This window comes from Natrix helvetica (genome assembly GCF_964273705.1).
Source record: "Natrix helvetica genome assembly, chromosome: 7".
Taxonomy (NCBI): Eukaryota; Metazoa; Chordata; class Lepidosauria; order Squamata; family Natricidae; genus Natrix; species Natrix helvetica.
In genome coordinates, this window is record NC_138558.1 from 26,655,096 (window position 1) to 26,672,817 (window position 17,722).

Genomic DNA, 17,722 nt, shown 5'->3' on the forward strand with positions numbered 1-17,722 from the left:
AAATGAATGCTGGTTTTATGTCTATTAATTATTATCTTGACTGCCTTACTATTTTGGTTTATATTGCGTACTGCCAGCAATCTTAAAACTGCAGCAGCATTGAAATTAATCACCTAACCAATTAATCAATAGAAAGAAGTTGGTATACTTTCAGTATGAAGGGAAAATTAATACAATCCTGCACAAAACATCTGGTTTGTATGCATATTTATAAGGCAAAGTACTTTACCAGTTTTGTTAGCACTTAATTAAATGAAAATATTACACTAGTAGGGCACAGCAGTTTTAGTTCTGATAATTTAAGACAGAATACCTAAATTATAGTGGGGCAGTTCATATGCAACATTTGGAATGGGTGTTAATGTTTCAGCAAAATTAAATATCATTCACAATTTATGCTAAAGAGCCATTATATGAATTTAACAGACTAATTATTCACACATCAGTATGTTTTCCGTTTCTAAATGTATCTGCATGATTTACAAGAAGTATCTATTTATATGTTAAGCATTGCTTTCACTTTGGGTAATACAATGAGGGGACTATGAATCACTTCACCAGATTACAGCATGTTAAACCCGACAATGGCAAAAATTATCAGTATATCACAGCTGCAAAGAGGCACTTAAGGGATGAAATAGATCTTTAAGCCTATTGTAGGCATTTCTTACATAAGAACCTCTCAGATTTTGTGATGGACTGAGCTCCACCATAAATCTCAAGCAACCTTCAATACTGACCTCAGAATATGTGTTTTAGCAAAGATTATAAATGCACAATAACACAATGTTTAGATAAAAATGCACAATTTTGAAAATAATGTAATTTTATAATCCAGAAAACATCAACCTTTGATTGTTCTTATCTTCTTCACATAGATAAGGTGCAGGCTGTTTCTATAACCCATAACCAAATAACAGTTGATCATTAACATAGAAAAGTAGGATAATATGTGGCTTCTACCACAACCAGCACAATAGATAATAGAAATATCTATCAATTCTTGATATCAAGTCAAAATATTTTACAACACATATAAACTATCCCTAACCACCAGTGTTGCAACGGGGCCCGGCGTCCACCAAATGAACACCTGCAGCGCGTGCATGCGCCCTTACCTCTTGTGATGCCTCCGTGAGCCTCCGCAATGCTCCAGCTGCTTGGCAGAGCGTCACGCAGGTGCCATGCGCGGAGGCGCCACAGAGTTCAAATATAGGTAAGGAGCTTGGGCAGGCGGGTGGGTCCTCCAGAGCATCGTACTGGAACGGTACCTGGTGCTCCAGGCAGGCACCGGTACGCCCATACCAGGGCATACCGCCTGCAACCCACCACTGCTAACCACAATGAAGTAATTCAAAAAATTTTACTATCAGTTATGTGGGTGTGGCTTGGTGGGCATGGCAGGGGAAAGATACTGCAAAATCCCCATTCCCTCTCCACTCCTGGAGGAAGGATATTGCAAAATCTCCTGGGGCCAGCCAGAGGTGGTATTTGCTGGTTCTCTGAACTACTCAAAATGCCCACTATCGGTTCTTCAGAACTGGCCAGAACCTGCTGAATTTCACCCCTGCCTAACCCTATATATAAATTACTTCCAACCTTACATTGCTAGCAAGAAAATTTGGAAAAAAGCTTTCTTCTTAAGTATTAACATGCTATGTCCTTACAAATCAACTGCAGCTTAATTAAATTATACATCCAACTTCTTTGTGCTGCTACTGGTAGTTAAAAAGGCAATAACTAAATAACCAGAGAGTAAATTGTCCTTGAAATAATATTTGATCATCACAGAAAAGCAAATGGCCTGAACGACATTCCATTAAATCTTAAAATGTATGAAAACTGGATACATCAATGATATACACATTGTCTCTCAGACATGTACTGTAAATACAATCATTATAACAAAGGAACAACAAGAAGAATGTAGGCTTACAGAATGCCAAATCACATTTTTAGCAAAACCTTTTTGACCACTGAAGTTAAATTGCATGTAGACATTTTCAATAAAATTTAAGTTGTAAAATTGTCCAAGAAGTAAATCCATCATTACTGATACAATTAAAGTTACAGATTGCTCTCTGTACGTGTGTGTGTTTGTGTGTTTGTGTGTGTGTGTGTGTGTGTTGGATAAATCTATTCTAGCTTTTGCATTTAGGGTAGATTTAGGAATACCCTTAATGCAATGAAAGAATTTCATTATTGCTTGAAGATTCTATCAATGGACTTGTTTATATTATTAAAGCTCTGGTCCCCTCACAGGTTGGCTCTTCAAATTCCCCCTACCCCCAAAAAAAACATTTTGCAGAGGTTCCAGTTTCATACCCAGTTCAAACATGGAAATAAAACAAGGTTTCAAACAAATTTCGATATGACTGCTCAAAATGGCCTAGCATTTCTTGATGTGGTAAGTCCTTGAAATGGCTGGCGCAACATATATAACAGTTTTCCAGATTTTAAAAAAAGCATTTATTATTTACATACGTTGAAGCATCTTACTCTGGCAATGGCAACTCAGTTCTAAGGCAAGGTACAATAAGTCTCGTGGAATTCCCTTTGCAGAAAAACAGTATAGGATGGAATGAGATGGATTGCTTAGAACAGAACAAGGATGACTGCAGAGATGATAATATAATATAAATATAGAGGGTTTGCTTTTTTGGAATTAATGTTTATAGTTTCTTGATATGGATAAATGACTAATCAATGTCATAATGTTGTTATTGATACAAGAAATTCTAAGCAACTGAATCTTGAAAATACAATGTAAATGCAATATATAACTACATTAAAATTGTCGAGCCCAGAAAAGACCTAGAATCTAGTTCTGTATTTTCCAGCATCAACAACTGCCAGAAATATTGGTATATTCAAATCTCTACACACACACACACACACACACACACACACACACACACACACACAACTCCGTGCTCCCATTTAGAAAACAGAAAAACGGGATAAATTGGTGAAGGATCCAAAAATGATTCATTCTTAAGAAATCATGGCATGTGCCAGTTTCCTTAGAAGCTGCGTGAAAGAATATGAATTGCTCATCCTAGCGCAATATCTTTATCTGGTTCTGGAATTGTGAAGAATAAGTATTTTGTTGCTAAGTAATATATCTCAGAAAGGGAAAGAGAGCCTTTGAAAATGGTACTTCAAATTTGTAAGACAAAACCTGTACAACAGTCACCCACTCACGTAGGACTAATTGGCTTTTTAAAGGCTATCATATAAATTGTGATGGATTGTGTTAATGAAAAATTAGGAAACTGGTTGAAAATAAACCCTATTCTGCTCTGATGAATCTAACATGCTTCTGGTAGCCTTTGCTAATGTATTATTAATATGTGGTTTTTGTAATCTACTTCCTTGATCATTTATTTGCAGTTCTTTGGCTGGCATAAAGCTACTTTTCTAGCTGTACAAAATCTGAAATATTTGGTCTTTCTTGTATATAACTCCAGATGCTTCCCTTTCTTTACTAACTGGCAAAAAATTCAATTTGTATAGCAGGTATTGCCTGCTAAATAGTTGGCTCTTTTATGTAAAGCTAGACTTTACTGATAGTGCTGTGGTTCTAAAACATTTAAATATTTATTTAACTTAACATTTCATTTTTTCCAAGTATCTTTCAGTGATGCAAAGAAAATAGAAATGAAGAATATATTTGTGTACAAAAATGTAATAATCATATTTTAAGATATGATTAAAATAATTATTTTAAAATAATTAAGCTATCATTACATTACTTGAGCTGATACTGTCTAAAATGAATTTTTACTATCCAAACTTTTATATAAATTAATATGTAAATATAAATGTGTTCTAATAGGCATGCGTTATATAGTAAAACATTCCATCTATAAATATAACATCTGTCAATGTTCCGACTGACGAACCCAACCAAAGCAAGCATGGGAGAGATGGTCCAACCTCTTAATGCAAAACTTTATTAAGTACATGATTTAGGCAATGATCTAACCATTTCCTGCGCAAGCCCACATAGGTTTTTCCTCCCCCTATTAGACAAGGTCACGTTGTCCAATATAGTCTCCTGGTATTGTTGTGAGAAAGTCTTTTGGCGCTGGTAAATATCTGCCAAAGTGTCCTTGATTCTCATAGCTGGCATCTTGATGCCTGGAAGCTACATTGTATCTACCCTTCTCCCCCCCCTCCCCATTGTTCATTGGCAAGCTGAGAAGTGATAATAGTTGCAACAGCAAAAGATGTTGAAGCTTGACAACATCTTTTTCAGAGCACACAACATAGATGCAGTTGTAATTAAAAGCACATCTGGATTAGGTAACGATCAATAAAAGGGCAACCATCATATTAACTGAATGTGTAAAATTATCCTCATCTTTGTCCTCTTCCATCTCTTTCCCCCCCAGAGTGTAGGAGATGACAAGGGTGAATCCAAGGGAGGGGTCAAATGCATCATCAGCCTCAAGTCCCTTCGTGCCCACAAGACAACTAAGTCCAGCCCACCTTGAATTCCATTGACTCTTAAGTACCGCCAATTGACTTTGACCTTTAATAGTCCAGATTCTTGCAGAGCTGGGATCCCCAAACCCTGGGCAGTGGCCCACTACCAGGTCATGGCCTATTCATGACCGAGCCACACGAGCGGTGGGCCAGCATGCATGCGCATGCGTAGCTTGAATCTACACAAGGAGTTCGCTGGAGGACACCCATGCACAGTTGAAATTGTGCAAGTGACAGACTGGTGCGCACGTGCATGCATGCACAGCTCAACTAGTCGAGCTGTGTGTACCTGCGCACCAGCCTGCCACTTGCACAACCCGTTTCCCCTATCCCAGCCGGGCCACCAAGCAGCAAAAATTGTAAAGAGCTTAAACTTGCAAAAAAAAAAACTTTATATTCATTTGAACTGCCTGGATTTCTTGATTTCTCCTGAGCTTGACGTATGGTTTGAACAATTCAAGGTAGCATAGATATGGCTTCTGGCTCTTATTTCCCAGATAACAATACTGTTATTATTATAGTTGCAGAGATTGGGCCAAGACAGCTTAATTCAGCTACCTTGCAGACGCTACATAGAAAGACATGGCTACAGAAATCACCTGAGAATTCATTGTATGGTACCATGAAATCCATAAGGAAATGATATAGGTTGTATAGAATATATTTACATAATGAAAGTTTAGAATATTTAAAGTTCACCTACTGAATTTATACCTGTCCCACAGTTCCCACAGTGGCTTTTCAAATAAGTGCTGAAGCAATGGGAAAACTGTAGGAAGAAGGTAGCGATTTCTTCACATTCCATACTACTTCTGCCAATAGAGGTATACAGGTAGTCTTCGACTTACAACCATTTGTAATTTTGACCATTCAAAATTACAGTGGCACTGAAAAAAGGGACTTATAATCAGTTTTCACACTTACTGCAGTATCCCCGTGGCCCCTTGATCAAAATTTAGGAACTGGCATGTTGCAATATGAGAGTTGCAATATGGCCAAAGGGGAAGCCAGATCCAGTTAACTAATTTATAATAACTGCAATTTTTCATTTAACAACTGGTGGCAAAAAGGTTGTAAAATGGAGCAAAATTCACTTAACAACTTTTTTGCTTAGCAATGGGAATTTTGGGCTCAAATGTGGTTGTAAGTCGAGGACTACTGTGTTTCCCTGAAAATAAGAGGGTCTTGTTTTCCTTTGACCCCTGAAATAAGCGCTTGAACTGATTTTGGGGGAGGTCTTATTAGTTTTGAGGTGCAAGAGGCAGCGAGCGTAGTCACCTCATGGCTGCTGCTGTGTTGCAATATTTTCAGGGAGGGCTTATTTTCGGGGAGGCTTATTTTAGCGCATGTACTCAAAAGCCCAATTGGGATTATTATCTGGGGAGGTCTTATTTTCAGGGAAAACAGGGTATCTGTACAGTACAAGTGATTCCATTGCTCATCTCTGAAGAATGATGAATACCTTTTCTTCTCAGTTCACTGCATGCACTAATGTTTTCCTTTCTCGTTTTAAATGCACCCCTCTCCTCAAGGACCATCCTATTACAATTAAACAACTGTTACAGATTTTAAGACACAAAGAGAGAATACAGCATTGAAGGGTTTTACACAATACTGCGAGGTCCTGGAGAAATAAAAGGAAGAGTCTCGGATTTCTACAGCTGGCTGGGCCTGTTGCTGCCAATGTTACATGACTGGCACAGTAGGAAAACATTTGTAACTGGACGCAGGTTTGAAATAATATGCTGCAGAAAGAGAAAAAAAAAGGTTTCAAGCACAATAGGCTGCATCTACAAAACGCCTTGGAGTATAAAATTTCAATGCAAACGCTGAAGGAAGTGGTAGGTTTGCTGCTTGTATCACCTTTTCCAGTTGTGGCTTAAAATGGCCAGTAGGTTAATCTGAATTCTGGGGTGGATAATTGGTGAATTGCACCTGTGTTAGATTCATCAGGAAAAATGTAAATGTTGCACTACAGTTAGAAGATATTTTAAAACTTGATGGCATGATACCCTAAAATACTTCTGTTCACTCATACAGGTGTCAGCTTTGGAAGCCATATGAACAACGGATGCTTCCATGCTGCCACATTCTTGTGCCTGGGAAAGTAGGAGGGGGGATTTAGTAGAAGGAATGTAGTTCGATAAAATAGCATTCTTCTTTTCGGTCAAGAAGGTCCTGCACCTGGAGGAGGAGTGGTTGAAGTGATGTCACGAGTTGGGACGGATTGGGATTGGACCATGTGATGGACTGATGGGAGCAGGGGCTGGGTTTGGATTTTTGACTTACTGAGGGAAAGCCCGGAAACCTCAGATTCGGGTTTTCCCAGATGTGACTGTATACCTACTCAAATAAATGGGAGCCTTGAGAAAATGCCTGTCTTGGAGATTCATTGGAGTTGGGGTTTTCAGGAACGTTGACAACAGGAAGTTTTCGACTTATGACCAAAATTGAGCCCAAACAAGCTAGTTGGCGAGTTTTGCCCCATTTTACCTTTCTTGCCACAGTTATTGTTGTTGTTTTTTGTTCCAAAGTGCATTCCTCGCTGTGAAAAGAGTTTTTTATTTTTATTCTTCATACATACATTCACAAATATATTCTCATAGTTGTTGTTGTTGTTGTTGTTGTTGTTATTATTATTATTATTATTATTATTAATGTGTGTATATCTTTTAACATTTATAACAATTCTTTTCTCCATCTAAAGATTTAAATATATAATGGTCTACCTGCCATCCCATACATCCATCTTGTTTTGCCACAACCCTACTCTTCCTTCCCTCTCTTTTCCTCCTTCCCTCCCTTCTTCTCTACTTTCTTCTTCCCTCCTCTCCTTTCCTTTTTCTTCTTCCCCTTCCACTCCCCCACTCCTCCCCTCTTCTTCCCCTTCCTGCCCTCTCTCCTACTCTTACTTCCCCTCTCTTTTCCTCCTTCCCTCCCTTCTTCTCTACTTTCTTCTTTCCTCCTCTCCTTTCCTTTTTCTTCTTCCCCTTCCACTCCCCCACTCTTCCCCTCTTCTTCCTCTTCCTGCCCTCTCTCCTACTCTTACTTCCCCTCTCTGTCTTCCTCTCCTTACTTCTTGCCACACTTGTTAAGTGAATCACTGCAGTTGTCAAGTTAGTAACATAATTGCTAAGTGAATCTGGCTTCCCCTTTGACTTTGCTTATCAGAAGGTCGCACAAGGGGATCACATGACTCCGGCACACTGAAACCCTCCTAAATACATGCCAGTTGTCGAGCATCTGAATTTTGATCATGTGACCATGGGGATGCTGCAATGGTCGTAAATGGAGAAACAGTCATAAGCCACTTTTTTTCAGTGCTGTTGTAATTTTGATCAGTCATTAAATGAACAGTTGTAAGTCAAGGATTATTCTAGATAAGATTTTTTTCCAGCTGGCATGAGATCTGACAGATGATTAGCGAAGATAGTTCTAGATAACATATTATTGTTGTTGGTCCCACAGTCAGTCAGATGTTTAAACTGAAATTGGCATTTTTGTTCACTTATCATCAAGTCCTTCCCAAGGTTCTAGGATGGGCAAATGTTGTTTGATGGTGTTAAAAGTTATCCTTGTACTATGTAAACAGTTCCAAGTAAAGTTGCCTTTCCCAATTGAAGGATGGCGAGTTTGCTGGTGGTATTCAAGAGCAGCTCCAGATCAGTGGTGGGATTCAAACATTTTTTTTACTACTGGTTCTGTGGGCATGGCATGGCTTGGTGGGAGTGGCTTGGAGGGTGTGGCAGGGGAAGGATGCTATAAAATCTCCATTCCCTCCCCATTCCAGGGAAAGGTTACTCCAAAATACCCATTTCCTCCCGATCAGCTGGGACTGGGGAGGCAGAGAATAGATGGGAGCGGGGCCAGTCAGAAGTGGTATTTAGTGGTTCTCTGAACTACTCAAAGTTTCTGCTACCAGTTCTCCAGAACTGGTCAGAATCTGCTGAATACCACCTCTGCTCCAAATGTTTTCTCAACACAGTTGCCATCAGTATGGTTCTTAAGAGTCAACATTGATTTGATGACATATAATGTCTCTCTGTCTCTCATCCAGCCACCCGTCCATCAATCCACCTGCTTCTATTCCCTTAGAATTGTTGTAAAAAAGCCCACCTCATTTCTAATGTTTTCGGCCACTTAATATTTACATACTACATTAATGAATAATTTCCAATCTATTCCCACTCTGTGAACTGTAAAATGAACTCCCACCATAGGAAATCCACACTGTTTAAATATTTTTTTTTAGATGCTGCATCAGAACCAGCATTGCATAATATTGCATTGCTCTATTTTTTCTATAATTATATTGTTTATTCATGAAATTGATCCAACTTCAAATACTTTAAAATATTTACAGGATGCTGAGGAAGAGAACAGTTCATTCCACTTGGCTAGCCTATTATCCCAGGAAGGAGAAATCATTCATGCATACAATTGCCTTCATAGATTTCAAGGTGCAAACGTGAGACCCCAAACTTTAAATAATGTTAAACAACCTTGCTAAATAATCTTGCTATTTAAATTAATAAATCTCTTCTAAAATCTAAAATCACAGTCCCACTTATATCTGTAACATAGCTCTACCCAATTTGCGCGGTCATTTTGCTCACTGCAATCTCCTCCACAAAAATATTAAAAATGAGGGCCATAGTGTTAGCCACCTCACTGCAAACTATATCTTTACAAAGCATAATGACCAAGCCTGCTGCAAATCACTTTGTAGTACCCTGTTAATGGCTCCTTTTATGTATTCTCCAGGGACTGCACAGCAATCATGTAGGCCTAGAAAGCACAGCTTCTTCTAATGGTGGCCCATGGGTGGGCTGCTGGTGTTTTGCAGGGGTTTGGGAGAACCTCTAGCTAACTTTCTGTGCAGTTCGGAGAACCCCCAAATCCCACTGCTGGCTGACCCCACTCACCCCTCGCCTCCCAGGACTCCCCACGCGGCCTGCTTTGGATGCAGGTAAGTGCAAGGCGCACACGGAGGCTCAGGGAGGGTGAAAAATGGGCCTACCGGAAGTTCAAGAAGGCCAGAAACAGGCAGATAACCCCTTGCTAAAAATTTTAAAGCCCACCCCTGGAGATATGGCATGCCCGCCATACCCTGCCCGACATGTATTTTCTGTTTCTGATGGCTACACTTCTGGACATCCCAGAAGACTACTCCGAGGACACTTCCATCTTCACCCAAAGAGCATAACCAGCAATTGCTGGTAGGAAATAACCTAGGACTTTGTTGATGTTTTTAAAAATTCAATCCTAAATTGCATTAACAGAGGAATTCAATCAAGATCACGTCAGATACTAACACCCTTCTCATAAAGTAACATCATACTTGGAATTCTGCAAGTGTGATCTTGCAGTATTGAGTAGTTTTGGTCACCATGCTATAAAAAAGATATTGAGACTCTAAGAAAGAGTGCAAGAAGAGCAACCAAGATTATTAGGGGACTAGAGACTAAAACATATGAGGGACCGTTACAGGAATTGGCCATGGTTAGTCTAGTGAAGAGAAGAACCAGGGGAGACATGATAGTACTGCTCCAATATTTGAGGGGCTGTCACAGAGAGGAAGGGGTCAACTTATTTTCCAAAGTATTTGAAGTCCAGTTTAGGAATAATGGATGTAAAAGGAACAAGGAGAGATTCAAATGCAACCACATTTTAGCACTTTATAAGCTCTTGATAGGTAGTCTTTGATTACCCTATGTAATCAAATAAAATTTTGTATTGCTAAGCCTAAACCATGATTATTTAATCTGTTTTAACTCTGCTGATAAATGTAGTGCTTCTTGATTCCTTATATACCAGCAATAAGAAAAATCAAAATAAATAGCATTGATTTTACTGCTGTATTGAGTTTCTCTTAAAAGAAAAGAGAAGGAAATTCTATTTTCAAGTAGGTAACATGAACATTAGAGGGTATAGAGTACAAATATGCAGTGATTACTGAAAATATATAGCCATCCATGGGTTTCCCATTTGCAATGTATGACTGTGAAAGTTGGACTATAAGAAAGGCTGAGCGCCAAAAAATGAGACCTTTGAACTATGGTGCTGGAGAAGACTCCTGCAAGTCCCTTGGACTGCAAGATGATCAAACCGATCAGTCCTAGAGGAGATCAACCTTGACTGCTCTTTAGAAGGCCAGATCCTGAAGATGAAACTCAAATACTATGGCCACCTAAGGAGAAGGAAGGGCTCACTGGAGAAGAGCCTAATGCTGGGAAAGATTGAGGGCAAAAGAAGAAGGGTATGACAGAGAATGGAGATAGAGTCACTGAAGCTTAAGTGGACTCTAGAGGATGGCAGAGGACAGGAAGGCCTGGAGAAACATTGTCCATGGGGTCGAAATGGGTCAGACAAAACGTTGCAACTAACAACAACCTGGTTCCTATTCATTAAAGATGATTCTATAACTTCACCCTCCCTTAACAAGCTAAATAGAAATGTTAAGTCCCTGAAACTAGACTGAATCATAATTAGGGTTCATGGCACCCCTTGTGGCAGGATAAATCAAGTTTATTAGAATAATATGAATTAATATAATCTGAAATGCAGGTTTTCTAAAAAAAAATAGTCTCAATCAAGCATCATATTTTGATTTATAAGAATGACAAAATGTATTCTCTTCTATGGAATCAAATCAAAACTTCAAGAAGTAAGAATTCATTTTGGGTTGCTGGTTTACCTAATACTGCATTAAACTGGATCTATTTTTAGAGAATGAATTGGTAATCTCAATACTGTACAAAAACAAATGTGAAGATTTCACACAAGTTATTTTTTACAGCAAGTTGGTTTCAAAGAATTGGGAACAAAACATTATTATTGTGGTTTCTTTTCAGGGCCATGTAGTTTAGACGATTGTCTATAATCTTTGACAAGAGAATAGACAGTCAGCTGTCTTATGTTTATGGAGATTCTCAGTCATTCAGGTGATGGTTATCCCAATGGTGCTTTTTCAAGAGGCAACTGGACTTTCAATTTTTCTTTGAAGATTATTGCTTCTTATCCAAGAATCCTTATCCTTATCCTGAACTGAAGAAGCTTCTTGGATATGAAGCGAAATGTCTTCAAAGAAAAACCAGAAAGTCCAGTTGCCTCTTGAAAAAGTACCTTTGGGACTGCTGTCTCTTATACAGATTGCAATCTTCTTCAAAGCAAAATCATATCTCAAGTAGGATCTTCCTTAGCATAAGCAGAATTACTCAACCGAGGAGTGGTTAAAAAACAACAACAATGAGGATGTGATAAACTTCTATTGTTATTGTCTCTGATGTTTATTTTCTTTATGCTTACTCAGTACTCCTGTGTGTTTTGCACAACTTAAACACTTTGAACATAGTTTCTTCTAAATGAGAAGTAATTCTATGTCATCTTCTGATCTGCTCAGAATCTTGTTATCTTTTTTTAAAGCAATTTATGCTCTGAACAATCATATCTCCTTCACCACTGTTTTTCATGTGATAACTTAAAGTTAGAAAGGAATTTTTACCTTTAGTTGTTCCTTTTTAAACATATAAAGGATGATTATAATTATAGTCCTTGAGATTGAGCTAGCTCATTACTGAGGGGACTGATTGCCTTAGTCACAAGGTTCAGAGCTGGGAACTCACCCTATAGAATTTATTTTCATCAATTCTTGTTTTTTATCCTTTTTATTTCACAATAAAATGTGTACGATCTAGTACCCCTATTTATTTCACTCACCTGGGTTAAGAATGAGAATGCCAAACAAACAAGGGGACAGGTAATGATAGCAAGAACTAGTAAGCTGCTACATCAAGGCAGGAAGTACAGCAAGTGTGTCTCAATTCAAAGATTAGACCAATCAAAAACAGGTACACTATACTTATTTTTACATAAGCTAGACTTGCTTGCATTATTCAAGAACTCCTCCCATCCTCGAGTGACACCAAAATTTTGCTGCTGAATTTGGTGACATCTGATGGGTACAGAACAGGAACATCAGGATTTCTTAAGGACCATGGATACCTTATCCGAGATTATCCCTCTCTATCATTCCTGACCACACATAGGGGATTATTGTTTACCCATAAAATGAAAATTATACATATTTTAAAAAATCTATAAATAGTAAACTAGCATGCTAGGCTACTGGCCAAAATTTCTTTCCTAATATATAAGGAAAGAATTCATATATTCTTTCATATATAGGGAGTTCTCAGATCATACTATTCTATTCAAACTAGGATCTCTAATCTGGAAGAATCTGTTTCATTAAAGGCATGAAATATTACTTGAAAGTGGTGGCTTTGTACAATATAGTAAACCATGTTTGCAGGGTGTTATCTGCTGAGATCAGAAAACAGGTTTTAAAGCTTAGGCGTCCCATAGACATCACCCTTTTTGCTAACCAGGCTACATGTCCCATCTTCTTGTTTAAAAGACTCCTTGACTTAAATAAATAGTCAGTTGACATGCTGTAACGTACAGTATCAGTCTTAATCCATCAACCTATTGATTTAAAGCAATGCCTTTTTCACAAAAAATCCATTAAGAAGAGAGCATCCTAGGACTGTTGATTGTTTGATTAATGGGTGTTTTTGGAGTGGCCATGCTCCGTATACCACCCAAATATATCCCCAGCAAAAGGGTGTTCTTCTACAATTCAAGACTCTAAGCTGAAAGTGATCTCAAAAAGTCATTTTAGAGAGTGGAAACCTGCCTGTAAATTTTGTACATAACTAAGAACAAAGATATAAAGGTAGAAACTCGTCAAGTGACTGCCTAAGAACCTGATCACTAATGTCAGGTGGTCTACAAATATGTCTGCATATTCAGCAAGGATGTTTGTACTAAGGAACCTTTGTACATGCACCTATGATGGTCAGGATACAAGCTCATAGGAGCAAAACAAAAACACATTTCATTTTATGAAGCCACTGGTTAAAAAAAAGCAATGGCTGATTTCTCTGGAGAATTTATTCAATAAATAAATCTGCAATTAGAATAAAGGGTTACGTGTCAGTTAGGTATGGAGAAGAGCACAGGTGGACTGCACATGCATTAACAACCGGTTCTCCCAGCACCGAAAATGTGTGCGCGCGACATATGCGCATGCGTGCGACCATCCGCACAAGCATGCAGCCATCCGTGCATGCGCTTCCCTCGTGCATGAATGCGTGCGACTTCAAAAACACGGCTAAATATGACAGCACAGCGCCAAGGCGCCAGGTCACAACTACCGGTTCACCCGAACTGTTCCGAACCAGTAGCAGTCCACCACTAGAGAAGAAGTACATAACCTTTATCTCCTCCCCAAGCTTCATAAAAAGTTCCCACCAAATTGTACATTTTAATGTGACAGATGAGAAAACTATTAGAAACCTGGGAAATAATCAAACAAATGGATATCAAGTTACACCTTTAAATGTTAAATTAAATCAAGCTTAGTTTTTGTCCTGGTCCCACCATTTATTTTTCATAACTGTGCTCACTTTTTAATGCATATCCAGCATGTAACTCAATGGAGAAATATGGCTTTTGATCTGAAAAAGATTTGGAAATATGGTCTAAACTACTTAGTTACATTTTAATAGGGATATTCTTATCTGTAAGATTAAAACCTTTGGTTCGTATCAGCTTTGAGAAATCAACTTCTTTCTAGAGTTATTACAAATAGTTTCTAGGTAAAAAGCAGAATGGGACAACAGCCAATTTGTCACATTCAACTCACCATGACCAACTCACTGCAGCCAACTCGCCACAAGGAAACTCGCTGTGGGACAATTCAACAATTCAATTTAATTATTTAAAATAATTTTTTTTTAATTTTTGTCATTCACATTTTATTTTGTCCATCCTTTGGCATCCTTTCCTTAATGATTCTATTGGATGATTTCTGCAATATGAGTGTTACTCTTGTCTGGTACTGAGTTGGCTGTTACGAGTTGGCCACAGCGAATTGGCCGTGGCAAGTTGATTGTGGCAAGTTGAGTTGTCGTAAACCCTTTGTAAAGTGCAGGGACGTGCGGTCAGGGGAGGCAGGGGAGGCAGAGCCTCACCACTCTCATCATGAAAAGAAAAAAAAGGGAAAAGGGAAAAGGCACACATGGTCCGATTCCCTGCCTTCCTGAGTCAACATGAAGGGGACCACGACTCGCGCTCCGTGGTCCCACAGCTCGCGCTCTGCGGTCCCCTTCATGTTGACTCAGGAAGGCGGGGAATGGGACCACATGTGCAGGAGGCTGAGGCTGCCTCAGCCTCCTGCACACGTGGTCCCATTCCCCGCCTTCCTGATGATGTCACCAGCCTCACCAGCCATAAACCTCACCGCACGTCACTGGTAAAGTGTGCGGTGGTGGTAAAAGTAGCAGCAGCAGCAGCAGCAGAAACAAAAGACAAGAAGGGAGAGCATAAGGAAAAAGTATAAAAGCAGAATGGAGAAAAATTCAGACACCGAATTATTGTGCAGATAGGGCAATGTGGCAAAGGATGTAAACAAAACATAAAAGCTTTTTCAGTAACACTGCAACAGCATGAAGAGGAAGAAAGTTATAAATATATACCTATATATAAACACAAGGGTGGTTCAGTGTTCACTATATTTCCTAATGTGACCTGACAGTTGGACTGATGGGGCTTCTGACTCAAAGCAGATGTTTAATTCAACTTCAAACATGATTAACTTAAAATAAAATAGTTAGAGGTCGCTACTTGCTGAAGGTATCTGAATTCTGCATGTTGCAATTATTAGATCCAAAAAACAAAGTACACTGGCTCTTCTGCAGAATTTCTTTTTTTAAAAAAAACGCTTGGTACAAAGATTTTCCATAGTAAATGTATAAAGGCTTATTTTTTCTTTATTCAAAAGACCTAGATAAACCTATTTTAAACACAATTTTGGGCAGTTCACAAACAATCAAATCAACAACTATAAAAACATAAACCATAAAATAATAATTTTTAAAAAATCCGGTGCCCTAGTCATCTCCTTGAGATGCCTACAAGCAGCTTGAAATGTCATCATTCTATACCAGCACTTGGCTAACATGCAAGGACTTGATGGTGTACTGAAAGACTCAGGGGTGGGCTGCTACAGGTTCGCCTGGGTTCAGGAGAACCCATAGCTAACATTAAGGCTGGTTCAGAGAACCTCCAAATCCCACCCCTGGCTAGCCCTGCCCACCCTGCCCCTCCCAGGAGTCTCCACCCAGCCCATTTTGGATACGAGATAAATGCAGGGCCCGCGTGGAGGCAAAGCAAGGGGGGGAAATGGGCCTCCCGGAAGGCCTCCGAGCCTGGGGGAGACAGTTTTCACCTTCCTAGAAGCTCGAGGAAAGCCAGAGCCTAGGGAAGGCAAAAATGCCCTCTCCCACCGTGATGCAGGAAGCCAACTAGGCCATGCCCACCATGGCCACACCCACCCAGCAACTGGGAAGAGAACCCGCTGCTGCAATTTTTGAAGTCCACCCCTGGAAAGACTAAAAGTCTGCCAAATCTTCAGGGAGGGGAAATATTCCATATTTCCATATTCCAGTGGGGACAGCCAGGGAGAAGGCACACTTCCAAAGTCCCATTAGATTTCAGGGAAAGAACCTGAAATGTTGTGCATTTGAACAAGACCACAGCCAGAAATGGGGCAATTACTGACCTACCTTTTCTTCTGTAATATTTTTATATGCAAATATTAAAATTCGTTGGTAGGAGGTTAAATTTTTATTTTTATTTTTGCCATCTGTCTAGTTTACCAGGCTGTAAGCATAGCAGGTGCTGCTTGGTTAGCGGAAGACTTTGTGGTTTTCATTTTCTTGAGAAGCTGTCTTCAGCAAATGACAACAAAAGAACTAGGAAGCTGGTGAAACAATACTAAAATAACAATAAATTCATACAACAAAAATAAAAGCATCTGGAAAAGTAATTTCTAACATGCTGTTTACTGTGATGAGAAACTAATTCATACATTTCACCTTTTTTATTGCCCATGGCATACTTCAGAATTTTGAATGGCTGATCAAAAGGGAACTTTTTGTATAAAACAGAAGAAAAAAATGAACGTATGATCTATGGTTTTGATGATTAGGCAGGATAATACAATACAATACAATAGTAGAGTTGGAAAGGACCTTGGAGGTCTTCTAGTCCAACCACCTGCCTAGGCAGGAAACCCTATACCGTTTCAGACAAATAGCTATCCAGCATCTTCTTAAAGACTTCCAGTGTTGGGGCATTCACAACTCCTGGAGGCAAGCTGTTCCACTGATTAATTGTTCTAACTGTCAGGAAATTTCTCCTCAGTTCTAAGTTGCTTCTCTCCTTGATTAGTTTCCACCCATTGCTTCTTGTTCTACCCTCAGGTGCCTTGGAGAATAGTTTGACTCCCTCTTCTTTGTGGCAACCCCTGAGATATTGGAACAATGCTATCATGTCTTCCTTTATAGTCTATAGGATAGACTATAAAGGAAGAGAGTCATGCTATAATCATAGAGCAAGAAATAAATTTATAGTTGTAGCTAGAACTGCTGTACAACAATATCATCTTAGCTTTTTATTATTTATTTATTTTACTTTATTACTTTGTATAAGATTTTATTTTCCTTTTTAGTGTGTGTGTGTGTATTCTGTGTGTGTAATTGAAATTAGTACCGTATAAACAGCATTCTAACTTCCTGTTGGTTACTCTTTTGTCAGTTAGCTGTGGTGTTGGTTCTTTAATTCCAATGCATAATTAAGGTTTACTGCAGTCTATTTCTGCAAGAACTTTGACCCTTTTTATGATGGCTGCTTCCGCAGTTTAAACACAGTACTTTTCAATATTAGAATGGCTTCTAAAAATGTTGACCTGAATACATGAACCATCAACCACAAACCACAATTTCCAACACATCAGAAATGAATTAATAAAAAATAATCTGCAAGTATTGTGCGTAGCTTCTCATAACCTCAACAAGCAGTAAATTTGTAAAAAGGAGAAATAGCCTTAGAAAGCTTCCATTCCTTATTTTAGATTTGGAATGTAAGAACACATATTTAGTTTTAAATATTTCAAGCTAGATAGGTGTTAAACACTATAATATTCTGTATTATAATATAAGATTATAGATTTCAGAACACTTCTACAGCCATTTAATTAACCCAGACTAGTAATACCATTGTCTTGGTGGGAGGTCAAAATCAGTAAGTTGATGGATATCAACTCTTACGGATCTGGGATAGTTTTATAATACTATATTGACTGAGGCCTTCTACATTTTAAAGA

General features: G+C 38.8%; 1 protein-coding gene across 6 annotated transcripts in view; it reads right to left on the reverse strand.

Moving 5' to 3' along the window:
- The window catches only part of CAMK2D (calcium/calmodulin dependent protein kinase II delta), a 144,252-nt gene that overhangs the window by 115,260 nt on the left and 11,270 nt on the right, over positions 1-17,722 (reverse strand). The gene's annotated exons all lie outside the window — the stretch shown is intronic.